The following is a 23,815-nucleotide window of genomic DNA, read 5'->3' as shown; positions in this document are numbered from 1 at the left end:
GGGGAAAATAAAAAATAATGTAAAATCGTATGAGCTCATATCGAAATTTGTTGCACTTATATTGAAATTTGTTGTTCTAATTCACAAGTTACATGAAAAAAATTTACGCAGCTTAACTATATTTCACACATTTTACATAAACACAAGAACGTTAAGAAGTCTACTGACAGTATCAGTACTGTTTTGAACCTACTCAAAATAAGTTGGCTTCATTTTGAACAGGATTCTGTTGTTTTAACTGTTGCTAAAGAAACTATTACATAGTTACATTGTTTAGAAAGTCGCTCTCTTCCTTTTGATATTTTGAGATGAGTAGTATTGCTTGGCTTTTATGATGCATGCAGTTTTATTGTCACATTTTTTGCTAAAATTTATGGCCAAATGTTTACTGTTTTAAGCACTTAAGTCATTTCTCAGTGGAAATTATGTGGAATTAGAAATATAGCCAGTCTTACCTGCTTCCTACTGAAAAATTGAACTATTTTGCAACATCTTTGGTTTCACGAACCAATTCTATTTTTTCCAGATATTTAAAAGTATTCATCTGGTTGATTTTATTCTCATATTTTTAATTATTTCAATAGCTATTGGGGAACAGGTGGTGTTTGATTAGATGGATAAGTTCTTTAGTGGTAATTTCTGAGGTTTTATTGCACACATCACGTAAGAAGTGTACCCTGCACTCAATGTGTGGTCTTGTATCCCTCACCCCCTCCCACCCTATCCTCTGAATCCTCAGAGCCCATTATATCATTCTTATGCCTTTGCATCCCCATAGCTTAGATCCCATTTATAAGTGACAGTTTAGAATGTTCAGTTTTCTGTTCCTGAATTACTTCACTTAGAATAATGCTCTCCCACTTCATACAAGTTGCTGTTAATGCCATTAGTTTGTTTATTTTTACAGCTTAGTAGTAGTCTATGGTGTATATATATATAGTATGCATATGTCTGTGTATATGTGTGTGTGTGTGTGCACTCGTGTGTGTGTGTGTATACATTTTCTTTATCCACCTATTGGTTGGTTGACGGGCATTTAGGCTAGTTCCATTCTTTTTTTTTTAATTGCAAACAGTGGTGTTGGAAACATGCATGTGTGTGGATCTTTTTCATATAAAGACTTCCTTTCCTCTGCGAAGACACACAGTAGTGGGATTGCTGGATCAAATGGTACTTCTACCGTTATTTCTTATAGGAATCTTCATATGGTTTTCCATAGTAGTTGTACTAGTTTACATTCCCATAGCAGCATAAAACTGTCCCCTTTTTACCACATCTATGCCAATATTTTATTATTTTTGGATTTTTAAATTATATTCATTCTTTCAGGAGTATAGTGGTATTGCATTGTGGTTTTGATTTGCATTTTTCTGATAATTAGTGAAGTTGAGCATTTTTTCATATATGTTGGCCATTTATATATCTTCTTTTAAGAATTGTCTATTTATTACCTTAGGCTACTTTTTGATGGGATTTTTTTTTTTTTTTTTAGCCATTTGTAGATTCTGGACATCAGTCCTTTGTGAGATGCATAGTTCATGAATATTTTCCACTAATCTGTGAGTTGTCTGTTTACACAGCTGATTATTTCTTTTGCTGGCAGAATCTTTTTAGTTTAATTAAATCACAACTATTTATCTTTGTTTTAGTTGCATTTGCTTTTGGATTTTTGGTCATGAGGTTTTTGCCTAACCCAATGTCTAGAAGAGTTTTTCCAGTGTTACCTCCTAGAATTTTTATTGTTTCTGTTCTTAGTTTTCATTATTTGATCCATCTTGAGTTGATTTTTTATAAGGTGAGAGACAAAGATGCAGTTTCATTCATCTACATGTGGACTGTCAATTATTCCAGCCCCATTTGTTGAATAGGGTGTCATTTCCCCACTTTATGTTTTTGTTTGCTTTGTCAAAGTTCAGTTGGCTGTAAGTATTTGTCTTTATTTCTGGAATCTCTATTCTGTTCCGTTGATCTACATGCCTGTTTTCATACTGATACCATGTTGTTTTGGTAACTTTTAATGTGCCTTATAATATGTTGGGTAATGTAATGCCTCTAGGTTTGTTCTTTTTTGTAGTCTTTCTTTGGCTATGCAGGTTTCAAAGCTGAGAATCAAATAAAGAACTCATCCATTTTGAAAATAGCTGCAAAATAAAAGAAAGAAAGAAAGAAAGAAAAACAAAACAAATTACTGAGGAATATATGAGAAATATACCTAATAAAGAAGGTTAAAGACCTCTACAAAGAAAACTACAAAACACTGCTGAAAAACATCATAGATGACACAAACAAATGGAAATACATCCCATGCTCATGGATGGATAGAATCAATTTTGTGAAAATGAGCATATTGCCAAAATAAATCTATAAATGCAATTCAATTCTCATCAAAATACAATCATCATGCTTAAAAGAACTAGAAAAAACAATCCTAAATTTCATATGGGTTTTATTATCACTTTTGGCCTTTAATAAAAAATGTAAGTCCTTAATTTTAGGTTGTGATCATATAGAAATTGCACTCTAAAGGGACTTAGTGAATTTTCATTCTTGTTAAACATAAATGTACATATACATGCCCATTTGTTTTAAAACAAGACACAGCATCAATTAACTAGCTAATAGGTAGGTTATTGAATTCAAAATTCAACATGTATTTTGAAGACAGCTTGAAATAATTTTTATTATTCTACATAACTATATTTTAAATGATCATATCTATTTTTTTACTTTCCACAGAGATTTTTGATTCATCCCTCCTACAAATGTAATATGGAAACATAAATTTTTTAGTAAGTCAAAAATATTTACAAAGAATACAAAAAGTTTATAAATTTTGTGGAAAATACAAATGTATTTTCCTCCTACAAATGTAATATGGAAACATAAATTTTTTTAGTAAGTCAAAAATATTTACAAAGAATACAAAAAGTTTATAAATTTTGTGGAAAATACCTAAATTAAGCCATCAATCTCCTTAAATCTACACATCAGGGAAGCATTTTATGATCAAACTAGTCCAGATTGACAGAAACCTAGTTGTCTTTGTCACTAAAGTCTTACCATTAACCAATTTTCAAAAAAATATTCTCTGGCACAAGGTGTGATTAAAAACAAATATATATATATTTATTTATAATTACATAGATAAATCACGTTTTATATATATATATATACACACACACTCTAAAAGATGGATAAGACAGAGGAATTATAGAAAAATTTATGCAAATCATCTAGGAATTAATAAAGACATAAAGAAAAATAGAACTTATGTAGTGCCAAAGATTAATAATGTTGTTTTATCATGCTTATAAACCTGTATTAATTCACATAAAATGTATCCTATAACACGCATAACAAAAAATTAGTATTCATTGTTCAGTGAGTACTAGAAATCACCAACCAAAAGTGACAAACAATCTAATAAAAAATTGATTAAAATATGAAGAATCCATTAGAAGTAAAAATGGCCCATAAGATATAAAAGATTAAAAAGTTACTGATGCTTAGTAAAATAGAAATAATGCCAACAAATGAATGTTATAGAGAAGATTTTCACCCTATAAAAACCTGAGAAATCTATTTTTCAGGAAATAACACTTTTAAATAAAATGTGAATATGCCACTTGAAACTGAAGTTCTACATCTAGGAATCTGTAATGCAGAAATCCTTGCATATAAGCACATGTATGAACAGAATGATTCCTCCAGCACTTAAATGTCTTTCAGTCAATGAACACATGTACCTCCAACAAATGTATGAGGGTAGCCATTGCAGAGAATAGTTTCATTATCACATTGCTAAACAGAAAAAGTAGTTTCCAGAAAAACAAAAAAACGTATTTTTTCAATGAAATAAAGTATATGTAAACTGTTACAATGAAGAAAGAATCTCGAAAAATACATGTAATTACAAGGATGAGAATTTAAATTTTTATTCTATATAATTCTGCAATGTTTAACTTTTCACAAAGTTTTCATGTATTAATTATGAGATTTAAAGTTTAATTTGTGAAATGAACACAACAATTCAAGACAGGAACTTCCAAAATGTAACATCACATATTAATTTATTACTGTCATTCAAAAAACTTGATAATGTTTCTTGTGTATTATCTATTTTATCCACTTGCAGCTTGTTTTTAGAACATTTGTTCAGTTTTTGAAAATATGTTTGAATAAATATAATACAATGTTTAAAAATTGCAGTAATTGTAGAAATCTAAATTCATGTAATTTTAATTTTTTTCTTGTACTATTTTTAATATTTTATGAATCATACGATAGTTTAATAACTTCTGCTGCCTTCTTCGAAAGGCTATATTTGTTGTTATTTTGAGATATGACTATAAATACATTGACAATTTTCCTATCAATTAGTATCCCCTCCCTTTGAAGTTTGGCAAATTTTGTAGCTGTCTCAACTAAAAGAATGTAATGAAAATAATGCAGCTAAACTTTCAAAGCTCTGCTGGAAACACAGCATGTTCTCACTCTGTTTCTTCTTCTCTCTTTCTGTCTCTTCTTTTCATGTCTTTTTTTTTCTCTCACTATTACCCAACACCTCAACAACTCAGTCGGTAGTCCCCATAACAAATGACAATTTGGTAGAGAGACACAAATATATGCCTAAGGAATCCTGGCAGCTCACTAGGACTTGGAGCCTTTCAACACGAATCACTAAGTACGTAAGTGAATGATCTTCAAATAATTATAGACCCAGGCACCATAGAAAAGTAGCTACCTGAGAAACTCATTGGAAGGAACACACAACTGAGCCCACCCAACACACAGACTCTGAGAGATGATAATGAAATGATTACAATTGTTTTAAGGCCCTACATTTGAAAACTATTTGTTATGCAGTGATACACACCAGGAATAATAATTCTACATATTTTAAATTATACATTTGTAATAAAATTACAATTAATATGTATCTACATAAGTGGGAGACTGTGATACTACACTTTGAAAATATCTGTACCCCAAAGAGGAGTGTCAGCATAACATGGTGATTAAGAGCTGGTACTCCGGATCCAGATGGCCTTGATTCAAGTCTTAGAAACCACTATATAATGATGTGGGATTGGGCAGGTTACTTGGACTTTATTTGCCTCAGCTTCCTCACCAATGAAATTGCAATGATTGTCATAGTATTATAACTATCATGGGGTTACCAAAAGAATGAATTCATTAATATTGCAAAGCACTAACAATTGTGTGTACAGCAAAATAAAATTTGCACTATTATCATTAAACAAGTCAAAAAATTTCCATAATAATACTTTAGTGTTTATATAATTGCATAATATATTATAGTTTCAAAACATGTTGTTTCTAATGCAAATGATAAAAATGACAGCATTTACTATTTCAAGCATGTGAGAAATAAATTTGTAGCATAAACCAAGGGCTGACAAACTATGGCCTCTTGGTCTCTCAAATGTGGTCAGCCACTTTTTAAAAAAAAAATTGATATAGGAATTTCACACCACAAAATTATACACTTTACGCATTTAATCTGTATGATTCATTGGCATTTAACACATTTGAAATGTTGTGCCACTATCACCACTATCTAGATCCAAATTATTTTTTTTTTCACTTCAAAAGGAAGCTTTATACCCATTAGAGAGTCATCTCGCATTCTCCCATTATCCATGCCTTGCAACCTGGCATTATGACTTGGCATGATTGTATAGCCTATTGGGTAATATTACTTAAAAAATTGCAAATATGTATATAACTTTGACAAAGTGTTTTATTTTTTCTTACTTCTAACATGTCCTATTTCTTTCTAAATAGCAATTCTATTATGTATAAAATTAAACTTTTATGTTCTAATTGCTCTGTTATTAAATATATTCAGAGGTGCTGTGATTTACATTGTTATGAGTTCTTTCCAATTTTATATTGAAGTCTCTTTCTTGAGAATGGCCATAAATCAAGATCCTGGAAAGTTCTGATGGAGGTGGGGAAGTGAGTTTCAGATATATGAGTGAAGTAAAATATAATGAAATGAGAAAGGAAGAACAAAATACATAAAATAGAAGAAATTTATTACTCCCAGTTCCTAAGTGATGTTAGGGATGATGATAGAAAACTGAAAGAAAGTCCAGAGATGGCAGAGAGCTCAACCACCTGCCTAGAAGTGTGAGGGGGAACCTCTGTGGGAGGACTTTTATTAAGGACCATGGGTATTATTTCCTAGGCTTCTCTGCAGGAGTTGAGGAATGGCTAGCTTAAGGGAAAACACATGAAGGGGAAAATTATTACATGACTCTGGTATTGATCATTAGGTTATATCATGGTCATCACTTCCATGATGTGTTGCATTTCAGGGTCATTAGGATGAGAAACAAGTAGACTCTATCTCAAACAACTACTTGAGGAAGGGAAGTTTTAACAAAGCCAAAAGTGACAAGCTATGACTAGGTCTTAAACAACTCATGTTAAGCCTAAAAATCAATGCTGAGGCAGAACAAACTTATGACAAGAAGGTAGACAGACATTTTAGAAGAAAACATGACCCAGCCACTTCCAGATTGGTAGCATAAAAAGTACCAGGTATCAGCTCCAAAATGTGACAAGAATAAATAGTGAAAATTGTTTTTAGAGACAACTATTTAAACATATTAGGAGAAGTTGACTGCAGTGGCATGCACCTATAGTCCCAGCTACTCAGGAGGCTGACGAGGGTGGATTACTGGAAGCCAGAATTTCAAGGTCAGCCTGGGCAACTTGTTGAAATCACACATCTTTACCATTTTCCAGTTTAGGAAGAAAAGGGTACAGCTCACAGCCAGCACTCATTTAATTTCACATAAATACACGCTTGGAGGCTGAAGCAAATCTGACTAATTTTCAATGTGAACATGTATTATAAAAACTTTTTTTTGGAGCTATTTCTAAACAGTTAACATCCAAATCATCTGAATCATCCATTTTAGAAAAATTGCATTCATCAAATTAATCTTCAGCCAACAACTGCTCGAGAACAATGTTAACAAAAATTCACTAGAAGGGACCATTTGCTTGACGAAGCTAAAGGTCTTTTACCAGATGATGAGCTTACATTATTTTGTGAGATGAGTGTGGTACTAGATTCAGTAAACATATCAGGACATACTAATACAATTACTTTGAAGGTGGCTGAATGTCGACTAGGAGAAGATTTATGTAATCTCTGTGAAAACACAAGATGTACAGACTGTAGTTTTTTGTGAGAGGGCAAGAATTTAAAGCTCATAAATCTACTGGTACCTCCATCCCCAGTTTTTAATGCCATGTTTGAACATGAAATGGAAGAAAGCATAAAGAATCGAGTGGAAATAAATGATTTAGACCCTGATGTTTTTAAAGAAATGATGAGATTCATTAACACAGGGAAATAACTAAACCTTGACAAAATGGCTGACAACTTGTTGGCAGCTGCAGACAAACATGCACTGGGAACAGCTGAAGGTCTTGTGTGAGGAAGCTTTGTGTAGTAATCCCTCAGTAGAAAATGTTGTTGATACCCTTGTCCTTGCAGATTTGCACATTGCAGAACAGTTGAAAGCAAAAGCCATAGACATTATTAATAGGTGCATTGTACTTCAACCACTTGGGTGTAAAGAATAGAAAACAGAAACAGCAACCAAGCAACTGACGTAATGGAAACATCAAGGTGGAAGTCCATGATTCAGTCTCACCCTTACTTAGTAGCAGAAGCCTTCTGAGCACTAGCATCTGCACAGTGTCCACAGTTTGGCATTCCACACAAAATGGCTAAAACAGTCCTAAATCTTCCATGAACAGTTGAAAAATGGAATTGACTTTTAGTCATTCAAGTCCAGAAGGATTCTAATACATAAACCATAAGGAAGATTTGTTTCTGTTACTTGGTCCACAGAACAGAAGCTGAAAAAACATATTGCTTGCATTTTAGGTGGATAATTAATGGTTTATTCTTCAGCTTTAAGTTAGACTGATTAATTCACTTCGAGGCCTTAAATTATTTTCAATGACTTCTCTTGTTTGTATAATAATGGTTTATTTTCTTTTATTTTGCCTTGTCATTTTGACCAATGCTATGCAAAATTATACAAACTAGCTTTATAATGCAGTAATAATGATAACCAAAGATACTAAATTTCAAAAGGATCTTGTATTTTGTAGAGGAAAAATGTATTTTATAGGGTTTGTCCTATGCTATCTCAAGGTTTAAGATTGAATTCTGTTTAAAAGCAATCGTATTGGAGAATACCAGTAATGTCTTCAATCTAAGTTCTATAAATACTAGAGAACCCACTTACCTTCCCAGTAAGTTACCACAAAACAAGTGTTTGTCTTATCTGTTAACTGTCCCACAAACTGTGGGCTTGTCTACATTTGCAATGATTGAGAATTGAGTGAGGTTAAGACATCATGAAGAAAGCATGTATTGGGTGGAAGTAATTTTTCAAATTTGTAGTGACCTACATTTATATATACATGTTAAGAATAAGGATGACCAAATGTAAATTTAATGAGTGGACCAATTAACCAAGATATATATAAATACATATATACATATATATACACACACACACACACAGATATATACACACACATATATATACACATATATATGTAAAATATACACACACACACATATACACTTTCACTTTTACTGTGTAACTTTTGTATGCTGAATGTTACATATTTATTTTTGCTTTTGAGAGAGTTAATAAGGTAGAATTAATTGTGTCAATATTTTAAAGAAAGTTTTAGAAGGAGGCAACTAGGATGTTTGTGATAATAGATAAGAAAGATATTCTTGATTGTATTAAATAATTTTGGATTGTGGAGATTCATTATCGAATTTACTCCTGTTTTTTCACACTTTGGAAAATACACCTAACAATTAATGAATCTTGGATAATCTACTCTCCTTCAAAACCTGAACTGAAGGCCGAGGCAGGTGGATCACCTGAGGTCAGGAGTTTGAGACCAGCTTTGCCAACATGGTGAAACCCTGTCTCTATGAAAAATACAAAAAATTAACCAGGGCTGGTGGTGGATGCCTGTAATCCCAGCTATGTGGGAGGCTGAGGCAAGAGGTTTGCTTGAACCTGGGAGGCGGAGGTTGCAGTGAGCCAAGATCACACCATTGCTCTTTAGCATGGGTAACAAGACTGAAACTTCATCTAAAAAAAAAAGAGAGAGAGAGAGAACTGATACTTGCCTGTGGGAGACGCATACAAAAGGAGAGAAACTTTAAAGTATATCAGGTCATACACCATGAGCATCCCCACCCACCTCTTATTTCTTCTTTGTGTTTCAGTTACTGTACTAACATTGCGGATGATATGGAAATTCTGCTTAATATGAACAGTTGTAAACTATTTATAATTTGGAAAAAAATGAATGACACCAAATGATAACTTGGTGTTATCATTTGAACATAAGGACAAAAAAGAATGGTAATGAGGAGGTGCAGTGTGGCATTTTGGTATTATCATGATATTGGAGGCAGGTAACAGATATCAACAAATTCTGCCCTGTCATTTAGTACTTTTGTTTACAGGATTACTGAGGGGTGCACACTACAAATGTTATCAGAAAGGAGTTATGAAGGAGTTATGTTTTAATGGGTAACTTCACTAGCACAATAACAAGGAGTAGGTACAGAAAAAAATCTAAAACATATCATGGAGTTTAGGCTTCCCATGTAATCTGAGCCTTTTTACTTCCCCTAATTTTGAAATAGGCCAATTCAGTATGTTGCTCAGGGGGCTATTCAGAGAATGGAAACCCAAGGCTCACCCTCCATGAGTCTAAGTACCACTAAGTTAGGTAGATTTAGAGAAATGGAAAAACCAAACTGCCCTGGTGACTGGACATTGCCAATGTCTGAAAGAAAGGAGTAACAGAAAATAGGGGGATCTAAGGTAGATCCTGTGCAGTATAAAATGTGCCCCAAAAGGACTTTGCTTCTAACACATATATTGATGCTACCTCCCATCTGAGAAAGAAGGGGGATATAAGCAGGACTCAAGGCCAGGAATAGTGTCTCATGCCTATAATACCAGCACTTTGTGAGGCGTAAGTGGGAGAATCCATTGAGCCCAGGAGTTTGAGACCAAATTAGATGACTTAGAGAGAGCCCATTTCTAAAAATAAAAAAATAAAATAAAATAAAATAGTACTACTAATAATAAAATAGCAGGACATGGAGGTGAATGCCCATAATGTCAGTTACTCACGAGGCTGAGGCAAGAGGATTGATTGAGCCTAGTAATTTGAGGTTGAAGTGAGCTATGATGGCACCACTGCATTCCAGCTTCAGATACACAATGTGACCCTATCTCAAAAAAGATGAAGGAGGAGAAGGAAGAGGAGGAGGAGGATTAGGATGAGGAGGAGGAGGAAGAAGAGGAGAAGGAGGAGGAGGAGGAGGACGGGAAAGAAAGCTATATGGAAGAGGGGCAGGGAACTGCAAGGAGGAGAAGGGTGGGAACGTGGCAAGGGCTCCACCCCTGACTTGTGCCCCGGGAACTAGGTGAGGGCAGGCACTCCTGCTTTCATGCCCAAATGTTGCATTTCCGAAGACCACACTTCCCTGCCACGCCCCCATCATGTGCCTATAAAAACCCCTGAGACTCTAGCAGGCAAGCACACAAGTGGCTGGACATCAAGAGGAGTGGAATAGCAGAAGAAGAAACAAACGCCTGGATGTCAAGAGGATGTCCAGGGGAGCATGCAGGCAGGCCACCAACTGGCAGAACAACACTGAGTTTGACTGGGGTGGTTGAAGAGCAGCCCGACTCCAGGGGAAAACCGTCCCCTTTCTGGCTCCCTCATCTGCTGAGAACTACTTCTACTCAATGAAACCTTGCACTCATTCTTCAAGCCCACAACAATCCCATTCTTCTGATACACCAAGGCAAGAACCCCCGATACAGAAAGCCCTCTGTTCCTGTAATAAGGCAGGTGTCTAATTGAGCTGACTAACACAAGCCATCAATGGACTGCTAAACTGAAAGAGCATCGCATACCGTGCAGAAGGAAGCCAGGCAGGGAGAGAGGTACAGATGCTTCTTCCACCATAAAATATAGTCATAACTAGTTTTCTAATATGTACAACACAACTTTGATATTTGAATATTTATAAAGCAGCTTTTAGTTTTATATCCTGTATAGCATTCTTGTAATCACCTATACTAATTTTTTGATGCAAATGTATAGTTACTTTTAAAACTCAGATAGCAAGTAGATGTTAGAAACTTGCAGATTATACTCTAGTTTATGAAGATCGCTTGGTAATTCCAAAATCAGTGCCACATAGTGGTACTGGGCATGTACTCTATGGCTTAGCTATAGCAGACCATATAAACCACTGCAGTCAACGCTTTGGATTGTGCCATTGAAGAGTTAAGAGCCAGCAGAATGAAATTTAGCATCACCACAATTTTGGGATATTTTCAACAGATCTATTATTAAAGAACTGCCAATCAGTCTTTTCTACATTTAAATGATTTCCAATTGTAGCAAATGAGATAATTTTCTGGCAATATGGGAAAAAAGTCACTTGAATTTTTTTCTTGGAAAAAGTGCTTAATAATTTGTAATTGGAAAAAAATTATATCTGCTTTTTAAGCAAATTAATGTATTTCTCATACATAGACGATTGATAGATTTGCTTTCTTTGTAAATCATCACATATGAGAATATAAGTTATGAAACAAGTGAATATAAGTAAATTCACTCCCAATTCATTGCTTTAGAAATGAAAAGCTTAACATTATATTTGGAAGTTGAAAGTAAATGTAGTAAATACATTAATAAAAAAGGTGTGCATGATCAAGTGGGCTTCATCCCTGGGATGCAAGGCTGGTTCAACATATGAAAATCAATAAATGTAATCCAGCATATAAACAGAACCAAAGACAAAAACCACATGATTATCTCAATAGATGCAGAAAAGGCCTTTGACAAAATTCAACAACTCTTCATGCTAAAAACGCTCCATAAATTAGGTATTGATGGGACGTATCTCAAAATAATAAGAGCTATCTATGACAAACCCACAGCCAATATCATACTGAATGGACAAAAACTGGAAGCATTCCCTTTGAAAACTGGCACAAGACAGGGATGCCCTCTCTCACCACTCCTATTCAACATAGAGTTGGAAGTTCTGGCCAGGACAATCAGGCAGGAGAAGGAAATAAAGGGCATTCAATTAGGAAAAGAGGAAGTCAAATTGTCCCTGTTTGCAGATGACATGCTTGTATATCTAGAAAACCCCATTGTCTCAGCCCAAAATCTCCTTAAGCTGATAAGCAACTTCAGCAAAGTCTCAGGATACAAAATCAATGTGCAAAAATCACAAGCATTCTTATACACCAATAACAGACAAACAGAGAGCCAAATCATGGTTGAACTTCCATTCACAATTGCTTCAAAGAGAATAAAATACCTAGGAATGCAACTTACAAGGGATGTGAAGGACCTCTTCAAGGAGAACTACAAACCACTGCTCAATGAAATAAAAGAGGACACAAACAAATGAAAGAACATTCCATGCTCATGGGTAGGAAGAATCAAAATAGTGAAAAAGGCCATACTGCCCAAGGTAATTTATAGATTCAATGCCATCCCCATCAAATTACCAATGACTTTCTTCACAGAATTGGAAAAAAATTACTTTAAAGTTCATATGGAACCAAAAAAGAGCCCGCATTGCCAAGCCAATCCTAAGCCAAAAGAACAAAGCTGGAGGCATCACGCTACCTGACTTCAAACTATACTACAAGGCTACAGTAACCAAAACAGCATGGTACTGGTACTAAAACAGAGATATAGACCAATGGAACAGAACAGAGGTCTCAGAAATAATGCCACATATCTACAACTATCTGATCTTTGATAAACCTAACAAAAACAAGAAACGGGGAAAGGATTCCCTGTTTAATAAATGGTGCTGGGAAAACTGACTAGCCATATGTAGAAAGCTAAAACTGGATCCCTTCCTTACACCTTACACAAAAATTAATTCAAGATGGATTAAAGACTTATATGTTAGACCTAAAACCATAAAAACCCTAGAAGAAAACCTAGGCAATACCATTCAGGACATAGGCATGGGCAAGGACTTCATGTCTAAAACACCAAAAGCAATGGCAACAAAAGCCAAAATTGACAAATGGGATCTAATGAAACTAAAGAGCTTCTGCACAGCAAAAGAAACCACCATCAGAGTGAACAGGCAACCTACAAAATGAGAGAAAATTTTCACAACCTACTCATCTGACAAAGGGCTAATATCCAGAATCTACAATGAACTCAAACAAATTTACAAGAAAAAAACAAACAACCCCATCAAAAAGTGGGCGAAGGATATGAACAGACACTTCTCAAAAGAAGACATTTATGCAGCCAAAAAACACATGAAAAAATGCTCATTATCACTGGCCATCAGAGAAGTGCAAATCAAAACCACAATGAGATACCATCTCACACCAGTTAGAATGGCAATCATTAAAAAGTCAAGAAACAGGTGCTGGAGAGGACGTGGAGAAATAGGAACACTTTTTCACCATTGGTGGGACTGTAAACTAGTTCAACCATTGTGGAAGTCAGTGTGGCCATTCCTCAGGGATCTAGAACTAGAAATACCATTTGACCCAGCCATCCCATTACTGGGTATATACCCAAAGGACTATAAATCATGCTGCTATAAAGACACATGCACACATATGTTTATTGCGGCACTATTCACAATAGCAAAGACTTGGAACCAACCCAAATGTCCAACAATGATAGACTGGATTAAGAAAATGTGGCACATATACTCCATGGAATACTATGTAGCCATAAAAAATGATGAGTTCATGTACTTTGTAGGGACATGATGAAGCTGGAAACCATCATTCTCAGCAAACTATCGCAAGGACAAAAAACCAATCACCGCCAAGTTCTCACTCATAGGTGGGAATTGAACAATGAGACCACATGGACACAGGGAGGGGAACATCACACACCAGGGCCTGTTGTGGGGTCGGGGGAAGGGGGAGGGATAGCATTAGGAGATTTACCTAATGCTAAATGACAAGTTAATGGGTGCAGCACACCAGCGTGGCACATGTATACATATGCAACAAACCTGCATGTTGTGCACATGTACCCTAAAATTTAAAGTATAATAATAATAATAAAAGGTGTGGACCATTAGTAATTTCTTACTCTTCTTTACACTGGAATTATGTCTGCCTAATGATTACTTAAATATTTGAATTTTTCATTTATTATCTCAATATCTAAGTCACTATGTATAAAACATCATGATTTTATTTAATCTGGTTCAATATAAAATCCAGTCAAGGAAATATAGATGTTCTGTTCACTTCAGTCTTCCGTAAGTTCCCATTACTTAACCTGCCTTGTCCTCATTTCCTTGTCAGCCATATGGAAAGCATTTAAATAGGTGACTTCCATCTTTTTAGAATTCTTCGTTTTTTTTTTTTTTTTTTTGAGACAGATTCTCTCTCTGTTGACTGGGCTGGAGTGCAGTGGTGTGATCTCAGCTCACTGCAACCTCTGCTTCCTGGGTTCAAGCAGTTCTCTGCCTCATCCTCCTGAGTAGCTGGGATTACTGGTGTCCACCCCCATGCCTGGCTAAATTTTGTATATTTTTTAAAAAGACACAGTTTTGCCATCTTGGCCAGGCTGGTCTGTAACTCCTGACCTCGTGATCCACCTACCTCAGCCTCCCAAAGTCCTTGGATTATAGGCATGAGCCACTGCACCCAGTCCCTTTTTAGAATTCCAACAGACATGCTCTTATTTGAATTTGACTCATAAAACAAGGTACTTTCTCTTTTTTTTGAAGTTTTAAGTTCAGGGGTACAAGCACAGGTTTGTTACATGGGTCAACTTGTGTCATGGGGGTTTGTTGTACACATTATTTCATCACCCAGGTATTAAGCCAAGTACCCATTATTTTTCTTGATTCTCTCCTATCGGGGGAATTTCAGCCAGATATCGGGTGAAATTCACCCCCAATATTTCACGTAGGTTCTTTTCTATTTTTGCTAAGCATCAGCCAGTCTGAGAAATAAAGGGACAGAGTACAAAAGAGAGAAATTTTAAAGCTGGGTGTCCGGGGGAGACATCATGTGTTGGCACGTTCCATGATGCCCCCTGAGCCATAAAACCAGCAAGTTTTTTTATTAGTGATTTTCAAAAGGGGAGGGAGTGTACGAATAGGGTGTGAGTCACAAAGATCACATGCTTCACAAGGTAATAGAATATCACAAGGCAAATGGAGGCAGGGCGAGACCACAGGACTACAGGACTGGGGCAGAATTAAAATTGCTAATGAAGTTTCGGGCACACATTGTCATTGATAACATCTTATCAGGAGACAGTCTTTGAGAGCAGACAACCGGTCTGACCAAAATTTATTAGGCAGGAATTTCCTCATCCTGATAAGCCTGGGAACACTATGGGAAACTGGGGCTTATTGCATCCCTACAGCTTCGAACATAAAAGACAGCCACCCCCCAAAGCAGCCATTTCAGAGGCCTACCCTCAGGGATGCATTCTCTTTCTCAGGGATGTTCCTTGCTGAGAAAAAGAATTCAGTGATATTTCTCCCATTTGCTTTTGAAAGAAGAAAAATATGGCTCTGTTCCACCCAGCTCACCAGTGGTCAGAGTTTAAGGTTATCTTTCTTGTTCCCTGAACATTGCTGTTATCCTGTTCTTCTTTCAAGGTGCCCAGATTTCACATTGTTCAAACACACATGCTCTACAAACAATTTGTGCAGTTAAGGCAATCATCACAGGGTCCTGAGGCGACATACATCCTCCTCAGTTTACGAAGATGACAGGATTAAGAGATTAGAGTAAAGACAGGCATAGGAAATCACAAGGGTATTGACTGGGGAAGTGATAAGTGTCCATGAAATCGTCACAATTTATGTTCAGAGATTGCAGTAAAGACAGGTGCAAGAAATTATAAAAGTATTAATTTGGGGAACTAATAAATGCCCATGAAATCTTCGCAATTTATATTCTTCTGCCATGGCTTCAGCTGGTCCCTCTGTTTGGGGTTCCTGACTTCCCGCAACACTCTTCCTCCTCAAACCCTCTGCTCTCTGAAATGTCCCAATGTGTGTCGGTGCTCTCTATGTGTCCATGTGTTCTCATCAGTAGGCTCACTTATCTATATGGATCTATGGAAATTTGATGACAGGAAATCAGATACCGTAGTACAATTACTCAGATGTACAAGTGGGTAGTCCAGAATAACTTTCTTGGTATGGCTCTGAAGAATAAATTTTGAAAACTTGAGTAACAGCCAATCAGGATGAAAATAGTCTCACAGAAAATTTCTGATTCACCATTTATTATTTAAAAACTCAAAAAGAATATCCAACTTCTTTTTGTTTATGTTCCAGTACTGGGGAAAAATATAATAAACTACAACAGTTGGCATTTATTATAAACAGTCATTTTTTTATGGCCAGAAACAAACTACCTTTATTTCTAGTGTAGCTGCATCTCATGAATAATTTTTCATTAATTTTCTGGGATGTCTGTCTACTAATTCAAATGTTCCACCTACCCTTTTCTCTTAATAGCTAGATATTTCAAATGCAACTGAAAAATAACAGCCCTTCTTTTATTACCAGCAACTGCATTTTTTATGGAAATAAATCCCCAGTCTTCATTATGAAGTGGTAACACATTTTGTGATGGAGCGTGGCCTGTCCTTCCTCTATTCAAGAATCACCACCACCCTATTCCCTACTGCCCTGGACACCATGCCCTATCACACTCAGTGACTCCACTATTTCTCTAAGAGAACATGTTCTAGCATGCATCCTACTTTTGGGGGGCTGCAGTAGGGGATATGCAGTTTTCTTTATCCACAGTGTGCTCTATTTGTCCACTTGACAATCTTGTATTTATTCTTCAAGTCTCAAGTCATATACCATTTCTTCAATGTGTAACCTTCACTTCTCACCACAGATGACTTAGTGCTTCTTTCTCTGAGATCTGAAAGTAACTTTAATGCAGTTTTGCTGTTACACTAATTTGTTATCTAGTGAACACTGCCCATATCATTGCCTCCTATTGAGCATTGCTCATTTTAATTCTAAGACTCATCACGAATAATTATGCAAACATTTATCTAATCCTAGGTCATCTAAAAACCAAAGCTTTTATACCTCACAGTGGAGCCAATGGCATTTATGAGAGGATCTACCGTGGGATCCGTATGGTGGGACTTCCTTTGTTTGTAGATCAACCCGATAAGTTTGTTCACGTGAAGGCTAAGGAGGAAGCTGTTAGAGTAGACTCAAAAACAATGTCAACTACAGATTTGCTCAACGCATTAAAAGCAGTCATTAATGACTCTTCATGAATGTAATTTTTTTAACTACATAGCATGTATTGATAAGTTCTCACATGAAGGCAAAGGAAGCAGCAGTGACTCTAAACTTGAACACGATGCTGAGTACATTTTTTTTTTTTTTTTTTGGTAACGCTTAAAGGAAATCATCAATAAACCACTGTGAGTATCACAACCTGTTTTTTTGGTGGTTTCAGTGGAAACATTTGTCAGAGATTGTAGGATAGGGCATAAGTTTTAAAACGGCCAAAAAGTGAAATAAGAAGAATTGCTGAATATGGTAACAGAAGGATTATAAGGAAGACTGAAAACAAAGTTGAAGAAAAGAAGCATGAATATTATTACAGCACTGACTAATTTTCAGCACAGTTATAAGGGTCTTTTAGGATGAGATCTCATCAAATGTTAGTCTTTAAATAAATTTTATTTTGTCTATTGAAGGTATGTAAAGTGATATTATGGGATACAAATACTTTGTTAAAACGCTACCATAATGGAGCTTATAAATATGTCCATCATCTCACTTTAGTTACCCTTTTTTCCTTGTTTTTAAAACTCTTGTAAAGTATTTATTTTCAGTAAATCAGCATGACATAATCAATCTCTAATTCCTATTATATTTAATGCTTTCCAAATTTTTATGCTAACAATTTTATCTCAGCACTGATAACTTGTAAACAACTAGAGCTTTCAAATTTGGATTTACAAATTATTGGAAAAAGAACATACTTTATAAATGTAGCCATATTCTTTGTTCTTATGGTTGTGGTTGTTTTTGCTTATTTGGAAGATTTATAAAATCAAAAAATAATTGGCTTGAAAGAGATAGTTTGGAATATTCCTGTTTAATAGCCAAAATGTCTGAAACCAGAAATATAGGATTTCTAAGTTATTTCAGTACATACATTAATTTCAGTTTTGCTATTACTATTAAATTGGTAATATTATAAATTTTAATAAATATAATGCTGTGTCAAAAAATAAAGATAATTTTTAATTAGTTGATACCTATTGACTGTATATGAAATGACATGCATTATATTCGTAATTTGTATTATGCAACTTCTTGGTTATAATTTTTCCCAATTGTATTAAAAATATATATCAGGTTTAATTCCCTCCTCTGAAATACATAGTCTTCCCACTCTGTTTTTTAAATATCAAAAACAGAAGTTACCTCCATTGCTATTGCTACAGTGCCATGCTTTAGCACCCTTTGGTTTCTAATTGGTAAGGCTTATGCTTACATTAATCCTTATTCCTTATTTATTAGTCCATAATTATTTCAGCACTGTTAATAAATGGGACTACAATGCCTCAAAGTAAAATATTAAGCCCCACTTAGATTTTAAAATCACAATGCAAGAAAAACAGTAACAATAGTGAACATTTACTCAGAATCTCTTTATGATGAGAGTAATTCTACCAAGTATCCTACGAATCATTACATTACTACTTACAATAAACAGATAAGATATCATTCTTATTTATTCAATTTAACAATTAAAAAAAAAACTAGGAACAGATACTTTTCAAAAAAATAAATAAATAAAAAAGGACCAGTAGATATCAGGTCATGATTCAACCTAAGGCTATTTACTTTTACACTGTTAATCACTAATTCACTCATATGATGTCAGTACTAATTTCTGATCAATGCCAACTTCTTATCAGCTTTGCCCTGACATGGACCTGATCTTTGTCATAGATTTGTCTCCTATCTCTAGACTTTGATATTATTTTGAAATTTGCACACCAGTTTCATTACAATTTCATTAATGGCTAATTCAACCTCTGTACTCTCAAATGATTTATTTTTATCCTTTGGACTTAACTAATTTTAATTTCTAGCATAGAAACATTTGTTCTCTCTTAAATTCTCTTTTCACATCGTGAAATCTTATGCATCCAACAAATTCTAACCCATAAACCAAAATCTCTATAACCAACAGGAAATAAAATATTTTATTTTGCACCCACTTTTATGTGGCACTAATTTTTAACATCTACACACAAATTTCACATATTTCTATTTTATATTCTATAAGTTTATGTTTATTTGATTTTCTTTAAGTGTAAAGAGAATGTTATATGGTTTCAGTCACTCATTATGATCAGCTTATGAAGCCCACAGACCAAAGAGTCTTCTGGATCAAGTTTGTCGTGCCACAAAGGAGCCAAGTACTTGCTGCCACCTGCCAACAGTCTCACATGGCTCCAGTACTGCTCTTTGGTTGTTCTGGCATGTGAGGCAATTTTTACTCTCTTTATCATAATATTTTGCTGGTTTGATTATCAAAAGTTTGTTAAGACAAGAAAAAAAAAGAAAGTAGCACTGTTTGAGATCTAAGACAGGCAGGCATGATAGGGAAGGTCATGACATTTAATGCCACCACTATTCATCAAGGTGTGGCAAAATTCTCCTCCATACTTCACAAGACTTCCGCCTTTCTGATTTATTCAAATATTTTACTCTTCATTAAACATTAATATACAATTTTAATTTCAGAAATCCTAAAATAACTCAATTTTAATGCTTACTTATGTATATTTCTAAACAAAAAAAATGAGATTCACTGAAAACTCAGGCTGTTTATTTGAGAAGGTGAGGAATAATGTATTTCCACTGTGCATTTTTAGAAACCTCTGTTTTATTTTTATTTTATTTTTTACTTCCAACATTTATTGTAATTCCAGAGGTACATGTGCAAGAGGTATAGGTTTGTTACAGAGGTAAAGAAAACTCTTCTGTATAAACAAATACAATGATATGGATGATATGTGTCCCTGTCAAAAAAAACAGAGCAAGATCCTTCTTAAAAATGGCAAGACATATTTTATTCTTACTAGTGAAGTAGGAGTTAGAGACTACAGTATAAATTGAGCTCAACTCTAATTAAGACAAAGGTAACTGAGGCTTTTAAAGAGAAAAGTGATAGGAATAAAAATGAGGAAAACAAAAAGTAGCTAGTGGGATATGTGAAAATGGAAAATTACATAAAAATTTAGTGGGAAATAATTGGAAATTATTAGACAAGGTGGATTAGGCAGTGTATGTATGTTTTGCAGTTTGGCAGCATCACATTCTTTTGAGTCAAGACCTACCATGGAAGCTAGGGTGATCTTTAAAAGCAAATTCATGACCTAGTGCATATATAAGCTAAGCTAAACTTGGCCAAGTCTCTTAACATGGTGTTTATGCAAGTGTTTTATGTTACATGGGAGTGTAAAATTCAAGTCCTTCATGAAATACAAAATATTTCTTAATGGGAATGTGCTTTGTTTCAAAATTATTGATGGTTGTAACTGACTTCCTATCCAAAACTATGCAGTCTGATAAAATCCTTGGTTAGAAAGACAAAAGATGTTTTCCACATGACGCCTGGACTATGCTTGAGTTATTATTTTCACTTTAGTAATGACCCTTTGTAATTGGATAATAATACAAAAAATAAAATGCGAGGCTAGTTCCCTTTAGTTAGGAATTAGAGATATGGTTCAGAAAGTTTAGTCCAGTCCCTCTAGATTATAATGTTACATGATTTCTGTCCTGCAATAATATCTTACTATTTTTTGGCCTTAACTTGTCAAGTCAGACATTTCCAACTTCTTTAATACCTGGAATACTGAGGATAAACAAACCACAAATATATATCATCATTTTACTTATTCTCCCCTCATAACATGGAAAAATAAATTGTAGATAGAATAAAGAGCCAAATATCCTGTGCAATAATTTTTAAAATCCATGTTCAAGAAGGCATAATAAATGGCAAAAGCTCTCTAAATCCTGCCTTTAAATATTGGTCATTACAGCATCTGGATTCAGAGAAAGGTTTGCAAAGCAAATCACAGAGAAGGACAAAACCAACTTAGAGCAGTTCTTCTGTCTGACAAGAGATGTGCCTGAACAATCAGATGGAAGAGAGGCATAATGATCATTCTAACACATGAAAAAGATTTTTATGTTACTCTTTCCCGTGAAAAAAAAATTTTTAGCAACAATTGGTTATAAAACAAATTATTTTAATGTCTAGAAAAGAAATATACACTGAATATTTTATTTTATTAAACTTTGAACATATAATCATTCCACTAGAAAGAAAAAAATAACAAAGTGCAAGAAAGGAAAAAAGTAATGCATTTGTGCGCTTTTATTATAGTAATGGCTTTTTTTTTAAACAAGGAGAAACTTACGAATAAATATTAGTCTGAGGCAATAATGATGTTCAGCATGTACTACAAAAGCTAAATTCTAGTCTGTTTATATTTTCTTAATGAAGTATCTTCTGAAAATGTATCGGAATATATCAGAATATACTTTCCTAATAAAGTATGTTCTTAAAATAGATCTTCTTTGAAATTCTTAGACCATATATCCAGATACATATATCTATGTCTATCCATGAGTGAACACATAGTACTTTCACTAGTTTAATTCTGAGAAGCCTTTTTACATAAAGTAATATGTACATATATACTTAAGAAAATATGTGAACATGATGGTATGCTTGATGGAGAGTCATAAAAATTCCAGTATAAATTGGATTACAAAAATTGCAATAATATGATGTGTCTGCTTCTCGGAGATTGATTCTACAAGCTTTTAAATATCTCCGCAGTTAAAAAAAAATTTAAACAGAAACTCTAAGCAATCACATAGAATGATATAATTGAAATGACATTCTTCAAATTTGCTATATTCTTTTTTTTTAATTTTGAATATGCTGCATAAAGACAGGGATATTCAAGCACCACAGAAGATAAACACAAAAATAACATAATTGTAATTTTAATCTTTAAAATAACATATGAAGCTGAATCTATCTATGTCAAGGATAAATGGCTTATGTGGGAGTTTTCTGAATTAATTTCTATGTAGAATGCAATATTTCTTAAAAGATAAAACAAATGTGCTATTAGAAGTTTTCCTCTTACATTCTTTAAGTATATTCTTTAGTATTCTTAAGTATATTCTTACATTCATATTCTTAAACTTCAATATTAATGATAAACATTACTGAATAACAAAAGTGTCAGTCTTGGAAGGGATGTACCTCCCTGCATCAAGCACCTCACCATCACTCGAGTGTCCTCTACTGATGAAGCTTAACCTTCAACCAGCTGGCAAAGGAGGAATGCTTACAGGATCCTGATTCACTATCATAAAGCTATATTTGGATCTGAGCTACAGTAAATTGAAAACTGGTGAGGAATAAAATTTCTAATTTCTCATTTGTTATTATTTTAAAGTTGTACCCTAGGACACTGAATCTTGGTAAAGTTAGGATGAGTAAGACACATGACTTTCTTTTGAAAATAACATTTTTGAATCTGGGGGCATATAGAGGTTCAGACAAAGGTGAGCTTAGAGATGGCCCACTGAGTCTGCAGTTCCACTGGTGGTCACTTGCCTAATGTCCAAATATATATTAAAAATTGCGATACTAGTAGGTTGGATTTTTTATTTCAGTAGTTGCTGACTCAGACTTGGTTAGAGGGGATTCTTGTTGTGCTGAGCCCGTGGATGCCCTTCACCTGTCACCACTCTATTCATACTCCCAACAAACCAGCACTGGAGTCACCAGTTATTTGGTGCTTTACCTATGATAAATATTAATTTTTCCAATTCAAAGTATATGAAGATATATAATTGATTTCATTGTTAGTCCCTAACTAATAAACTGATTAATCACATTTTGTGTTTATGATCTAGTCAGAACTTTGTTCACGTACTGCACTCATTTTTTCAAGTGATATTTTTCATTAGATTCTTCTTTAGTATAGAGACTTTATTAAGGATAAATTTGTTATTCATAAGAGATCCAGAATCCTAAGTCATCATGACCATGGATCAGAGTGACTGGCAAAGAGACAAAATTAATAAAGGTCAGATAAACAAGTAAAAATTAATGAATAATCCTTAGATAAGGTGAACTTGGCAGTTGGATTGATCAATAATAATGAGGACATGCAGGTTGCAAGAGGTAGGACAGAATGAAATAAAAATTGAGACAATCACATTGAAACAGGGCATAAATACTTTAACAAAGCATATAATGGGTAGTTAAGACCAAGAAAACAACTAGAAACAAGAGAGCTTTGGAAGAAAAACTAATCAGGAAAGCTTAAACAGAAGGTGTTAACAAGCAACACTTTTAGATTTTAATCAGTTTACTGGTAATTTCGAGATCATTAAGTGATTCTTCTTGGGGGCTGTATCAGTCAATCATTCAGTTCCACTTTATTTTATGTAATCAAACAACATTTCATATAATTAGGGAGCACATTTCTGATTTCAAGAATATCTAATTATTTTTGTATTCATCCTCACCTCATCCCATTCTTGTTTTATGTTAGTGACTCTTTCATCTCTGAACATTTGAATCATGCTTATTTAAAAATCTAATTTTGTAAAGTTACG

At 34.4% G+C, this 23,815-nt stretch overlaps 1 pseudogene; it reads left to right on the top strand.

Annotated features, from left to right (window-relative positions):
- Positions 1–7,016: 7,016 nt before the first annotated feature.
- On the top strand, positions 7,017–7,799 carry LOC100443111 (speckle-type POZ protein-like; annotated as a pseudogene).
- Positions 7,800–23,815: the final 16,016 nt, after the last annotated feature.

This window comes from Pongo abelii, chromosome 3 (assembly GCF_028885655.2).
Source record: "Pongo abelii isolate AG06213 chromosome 3, NHGRI_mPonAbe1-v2.0_pri, whole genome shotgun sequence".
NCBI lineage: Eukaryota > Metazoa > Chordata > Mammalia > Primates > Hominidae > Pongo > Pongo abelii.
This window is presented reverse-complemented; position numbering and strand designations above follow the sequence as displayed.